The sequence below is a fragment of the Balaenoptera musculus genome, chromosome X, assembly GCF_009873245.2.
Source record: "Balaenoptera musculus isolate JJ_BM4_2016_0621 chromosome X, mBalMus1.pri.v3, whole genome shotgun sequence".
Classification (NCBI taxonomy): Eukaryota; Metazoa; Chordata; class Mammalia; order Artiodactyla; family Balaenopteridae; genus Balaenoptera; species Balaenoptera musculus.
Window position 1 is genome coordinate 11,940,854 of NC_045806.1, and position 7,107 is coordinate 11,947,960.

A 7,107-nucleotide genomic window follows, 5' to 3' on the forward strand; every position below is an offset into this window, starting at 1 on the left:
CACCTGAAACTAACACAATATTGTAAATCAACTATACTTCCATTTAAAAAAAAAGCATTAACTAGCAAAATATCCAAATCACTGCCTATACCCCTTCACCACCACCTCCCTAAAGGTCGTCACTCCTGATGAATTGCTATATATATCATTCCAGTCCTTCTTCTATCTTATATTACTTTTTCTATGGTTTTAATTATAAATATAAACACATATACATATATACATATACATATTGCTTGGTGACTTGCCTTTTTAATTCAACTAACAAAACATCCTAGAGGTCATTCCATGTAAGTAAATATAGATACCCTTAATTCTTATCTCATGGCTGAATAATACTGCTTTTAAGGAATTTTCATAATTTACTTAACTATTTTTCTCCTGCTGGACATTTAAGTGGCTTCTAGAAGTAACCACTCTTAGCATATTGATATGGATTCTTCCAGTTCTTTGTCTGGGGCTTTTTTTTTTTCCACTTTGACATGACACATGGCACGTATTATGCTGTAATTTCTCTTTTTCCATTTAAATAACAATAAAGTTTGGAGATTATTTTGTCATTTGTACTCTCCTAAACCTTTTCTAATTCTTTCAAAATTTTGATTTTACATTTAGCTCTTGAATCCAACTGCAATTTAGTTCTTAGTAAATGGATAAACAATTTAACTAGAGATACCAAAAAAATGCAATGGTGTGAATTAATCACAAATAAACATGCATCAGATTCTGAATTCCCTTTTCTCTTCTATTAATCCACTTCTGTTAGTTTTAAGTACTACAGGTTTTATTTCAAGTCCTGTGGCCTCATAGAGTACTTATAAAATATTTTGTTTCTGATATGGCATGTTATCCTCAATATTCTTTTTAAAAACTCTCTTGGTTCTTTTTAACACATTTTCACTTTTATGTGAATTTTAGGGTTGTATTGTCAACTTCCTTTTAAAATTTCATGTTGGAATTTTGAGTTGGAAAGCACTGACCTTATAAATGAATTTGACAAAAGCTGACATTTTTATAACATTTGAGTTTTATCATCCAGAAACATAACTGCATTTTTCAGATATTATTTAATATCTTTCAGTAATAATTTCTTCTTTTATTTGCCTCATAAAAATCTTACAAATTGTATTAGATTTAGTCTTGTTTTTTTAATGTGTATTTGCTATTCTTGTTGATAATGTGAATATAATCTTTTTAAAATTCCATTTTCAAATAGGCTGCTAATGTAAGACTATTAATGTTTGTATTTTTTAATATCTCCTTAATTATATGAACATTATTAACAGTTTTAATCATTTTTCAGAGAAATCGTTTGGATTTTCAAAGCAGATAATCAGTATTATCTCCAGGAAAAGATACTTTTCTCTCTTCTTTCCAATATTTATGCCTCTAGTGTCTTTTCCCTGTCCTCCTGCTTTCGAAGTACAGCAGTGAAAATGAGCATTTTGTATTCTTCCTGGATTTAACAAAAATGCTTCTTACATTTCTCTAGTAAGCACAGGAGAAATCAGTCTTAAATTTAATTATCAAGTGATTTTTTTCAGCATGCATGAGATGATTAATAAATTTGACTCCTTTAATCTGTTGCTGTCATAAATAACATATATAAATATCCAAATTCTAAACCATTCTTGCATTCCTTGGATAAACCCTAAACGATCATTATGTAATACTGATTTAATACACTGCTGGATTTCAGATGCTAAATTTACTTAGGACTTCTGCATATGAGCTCAAAGGCGAGACTGGCCAAATGGTATGTGTGTAGGGGGCAATAGTCTTCTGATTTTTCTATCAGTATACTCGCCTCAAAAACGTGAGTTTGGAAGCTTTTCAAATTGTTATACAATCTGCAATAGTTTACAAAGCATGGAAGGTATCTGAGCTTGAGAATTTTGGAGAAATTACTCAAAAAATGGCAGCTGTGTGTAAAATTATTTATGTCTTCTTTATTTTTCTTGACATCAAACTTATCAAAGGACAGACTATTTGGGGGATCTTTTAAAAGAATCGGGTTTGTGTTCTCGAGCAATTTTTAGAAAAATACCATTAACATCTGCTTTACCATTACATTTATTTCTACTTTTGGGGGGGCTTTTCTGTTGTTCTTTTATTGGGTTTTACATTTCACTGCTAATTTCATTTTCTCTGCTCCTCTAGGAAATATATTTATAACTGTATATTTTTCTTCAAGCATTTTTTGGCTGTACCCCACATTTTGTTTTTTGTAGGGCTCTCATTGACTTTGATTGACCTTATAATTTTCTTTCTTTTGGTCTTCATTGCAAGAGTAATTTGGGTTATTTTGGCTTTTATTTTGTCATTAATTTCTAATTTTACTACACTGTGATTAGAAAAATATGGCCTGTGATTTCTGCTTTGGAGAATTTGTTATCATACATGTTTGGAAAGAATATTGTCTTCAGTCTGTTGGTTATAAAAATATATCAAGTTAAGCTTCATAAATGTGCAGTTAAAAGCTCTACATACCAATGCTTTTGTGGGTTTTTTTAATCATTTTTTTAATAGATTTATTTATTTTTGGCACCTTTGTATTTTTGATATCGGTCTCTGAGAAGTATTAAATTCTACCAATGTGTCTGGAAATTTGTCTATTCTCCTTTACATATTTCAAAATTCTGTTGTTCATAGCTGTTATATCTTCTTAAAGAAATGTCTCTATTGTCAATATGAACGCTTTTTCTCTTTTACTGCTTTTGACTTTCACTTTTATTTTAACAATATTAATATTTCTGCCCTTTCTTTTCAATTTTTCTGTTATTTCATTTTAAGGTTATTTCTTGTAAAACAAAATATGGCTGGATATTTTAAATTGTTCAACCAATCTAAGTTTTTCCTTTTCTATTTTTAAAGGTATAATAACCTATTTATATTTAATGTGATTATTAATATTCTTGAATTTATTCATGCCATCTAATTTCATTTTTTTCTGTTTACCATGACTTTTCCTCATTCATTCTTTTTACTTCCTGCCTACTGTGTTGATTGACTGGTTTTTGTTCCACTTAATTTTCCTGTAGTGATCTGGAACTAGTCATCATTTTTCTATCTTGCTACTTGATAGTCTTAAATTCTTAACATAAGTATATTTTAAATTATAGTATTTTAGTTGTATTGAAAGGCAATCAGTATCTAAATTCTCCTCCTGAACAAAGCAGAAATCTCACTTCCTTCTCTCCCTTTTATCTCCCTTTTATATTTAGGATTTTAGATCCTGGATTATATTAGTAGTATTAGTATTATCATTTTAGTTTTGCTTCTATAATCATGTGCAATTATCAATAGTTTTTTCTGTATTTTTTGCTTACCACTGTTACTCTCATACGTTCTCTCTCTCTCTCTCTCTGCTTACATTTTCATTCTGTTGACATCTTTAAGTAACGCTTTCAAAGTGCCTCTATGAGGCTCTGAATATCCAAAAAGTCTTTATTTTTCTTTACACTTGAATGGTAGTCTGCCAGAATATAGAATTCAAAATTCAAAGTCATATCCCTCAAGTTTAAAATATATGTGGCAAGAGGGAAGGGAAGAAGAAAATGAATATTTATCTAGCGTGGGCTGTTCCGCCAGCCACTTTCAATATGCTCATTACTTTACCATCATAATAACCCTAAAGTAGAGGTAGTAGTTGGCCACTTCACATAAGTAGAAACTGAAGCTCAGAAAGGTGTTCTCCTGCCAGAGTTACACAGCAAGTGAGTGGCAGAGATACTTTTAGTCCAATGTTGTTGGACCCCAAAGCCCATGCTCAGAGTCTAGACCACTGCCTTCCAATAGAAATATAATGCGAGCCACATATGTAATTTCAAATTTTCTAGTAGTCAAATTCTAAAATGTAAAAAGGCGGAATTCATTTTAAGAACACATTTTATTTAGTGTAATATATCCAAAATATTATCATGTTGGCATGTAATCAGTGTAAAAAAATGATCAAGGAGCTATCTGGCTTTCTTTCTTCCTACTCAGTCTTTGAAATCTGGTATGTCTTTTACCCTTACGGCACATCTCAATTTGAACTGGCCACATTTCACAGGCTCCCTGGCAACATGGGGCTAGTAGGCACTGAATTGGACAGCCCGTGCTGCTTTTGAAAGCAAATACTTTCCAACACTGATAGAAAGGATCCTATGTGGGTGATTTTTTTTCCATCCCATTTTGACATGTGGAAGTCTGGGTCTCCATGGAAATCATTTTATGGCTTTTTTTTTTTTTTTTTTTGCTGATTGCAGATACACCATTAATTCCCCCTTGGTCCTCATCCTCATCATGTAGCACAGCCTCTCCTCCTGGTCTATGCAGCCAAAAGTCAGAAGCGCCTTCTTGAAGCCAACTGTTAATCCATTCAAAAGACAGATTAAACCGTTCCCCATTTGATGCCAGCTGTGTGTGTATTTCTACACACGACTAACTTCCTTTCTCAGGCAAGTACCTGGCCCCAGTTCAGGCAAGGCTTTTTATTGCCCTTAGGACAGCACTGGGGCTGGGGTGAACATTTGACAGCTTTCCTTTAGCCAACCCCCAACAGTGACATGAGAAGGAAATAACACACACAGAGCAATTTATTTTAAATCTGTGAAGCATCCACCATTTCACGTCTGTCTGCCAGCATTTCCACCAAAATTAATCTCCCAGGCCTCTCACACGAGCTCCCCAGAGCCTCCTAAGTCCAGAGTATCAACAACTTAGAAACTGGAGTTTTAAATAATAAAGGATACCTTCCCTCGATGGTGCATATAACAGGTTGACAGGCTGGGACAGTGGAGACTGGATCTCAGCATTTGAGAGCTCCAAAATGCAGCCTGACTTACATGTCAGCAGGCAGAGAAGAGATGGGAAAAGCCCAGCCAGAAATCCCTGGGATCAACAGATCACAGCTCTGTCTTCCTTAAGAGTTGTATGATCTCTGGCAAATCACCCTAGTGTCTCTACCCCTTATTTCCTTCATCTCAATCTGAGGACCAGAATGCCTACTCCATGCGGCTGCTGGGAAGATTAAAGGATGTGATATGTATAAAGGTTCATTATATCTTCCCCCAATAAAAGTAAGCTGAAAAATATCTTTTAAAGCGCTTACATTTTCTTTTTTTCACCTTTAGTGAGGTACAACTGACAGATGAAATTATATATATTTAAAGTGTACAATGTGATGATTTGACATCCATATACTTGGTGAAAGGATCACCACAATCAAGTTAATTAACACATCCATCACCTCACATAATTATCATGTGTGTGTGGTGAGAATGCTTAAGGTCTACTCTCTAGTTAATTTCAAGTACATGACACAGTATTATTAACCAGAGTCACAACGCTGTACATTAGAGCTCCAGACTTACTCATCTTGTAACTGAAGACTTGTTCCCTTTGACCAGCATCTCCCGATCTCCCCTCACCCCTCAGTCCCTGGTAGCCACCATTCACTCTCTATTTCTATGACTGGCTTTTTTCTTTAGGTTCCACATATAAGAGAGACACAGTATTCGTCTTTCTCTGTCTGGCTAATTTCACTTAGCATGATGTAATTTTTTTTAAAAATATGTTGATGCAAAAACAATTATCTTCAGGCTTACGTTCAAATGCTGGCTCTGCTGCTTAGTAGGTTGGAGACCTTGGACATGTTTCTTACTTCTCTAAGACTCAGTCTCCTGACTGTCAAGGTGTTGGTCTCACAAGGTTGTCATTAGAACTGAATAAGGCAACATATGTAAAGTACTTTGCACAATATGAGCCACACACTGAGAGTTCCATAAATCGAAGCTCTTGTTATAATGGATGGATGGGGTATTATAATGATAATGTTTCCTTCATAATGTTTTAAGAAGCAAAGATGAATTCTAATTGATATTCCTGGAGGAATACTGACATCACACACCAGCATACCTCAAACTCTTAGAGATACAATATTAATAATCAACTGGCGACCTTTGGATATAAAGGCATTTCATTTCTTTTGAAAGGAACTTATTAGGACATTGGTAGACGACACATGAGACCTTTAAGACAGCCTGACTGGAGTGTTCAGTGCACCTGGCACACCCTGGCCACATTCTCCATCCTCACAACCTGTCATTTGTCTCTATCTCTTCTAGTCTCTGAGTGGCATCTGCTCACATCGCTCAAGGTACATTTCATCCTGACCCCTTAGCTTCTGATGCCAGCTGAACCCATTTGCTCTGACCCTGGTTGGCCATTAGCACCATATGAGTCCTGGGTGGATTTCCCTTCAGCCTCCTTATTGACAAAATGGTATTTATTTCAGCAAATCAGAGGAAGGTTTCTTATTACCTGGGCATGCGGAAAGCAAGATGAAGATGCTGCAGAACCAGGGACTTCTCATCACTCTGGCTTAAATTAAATTTGTGCAGCAAATGAGCGGAAGCTGGCACGTGGCAACTGATTTCAATCTCTCGATCTACCCGGTGTTTTTCTGTTGCCCCCAGAAGCTCCGGGAAAAAAAGTCAATGCCATTAGCCATGAAAACGCCTGTAGCAGAGGAACAGCTTGTTAGGGGACAGTGACAGCAGGATGTACATAAAACGCCTGATAGAAAGCGGGCTTCTCAAAACAGAGGGCTTCCCCCGGGAAATTAGGGCTGGCACGTTCGGGAGCGCACTCCGTCTGCCTCTGCTACCATCGCCTGCCGCAGCCACCTGTGACCCAGCGTCCCGCCTTCTAATGTGCCTCAGGGCGAGGCCCTCCGCAGCTGTTAACTTCTCTTTCACATCCCCTCACTTGTAATCTCACTCTTGTTCTCTCTTCTCCCGCTCCTTGTTCATTTAATTATTCATTTGACAAATATCTCCTTTGCACGGAGAGACCTTGCTCTCCCCATTTCTCAAAACCAGCCTTCTTGGTGCACCTGCGTCAAAATCACGGAAGCTAACAATCAAAGTGCATCTTCCTAGGCCTCTTCCGAGCTCTGCTGAATGTGCGGAGCTCAGGGACTTGAATTTGTGACCAGACTTCCAGGTGGCACTGTGATACACGGGCAAGTGGGTAAACCATTCACGTGGAACTCGCTAGCCATGGAATTCCTTTCTCCTATAGCAGAACCCCTCCCAGCATCAATCAAGTCTCCATAGCGCC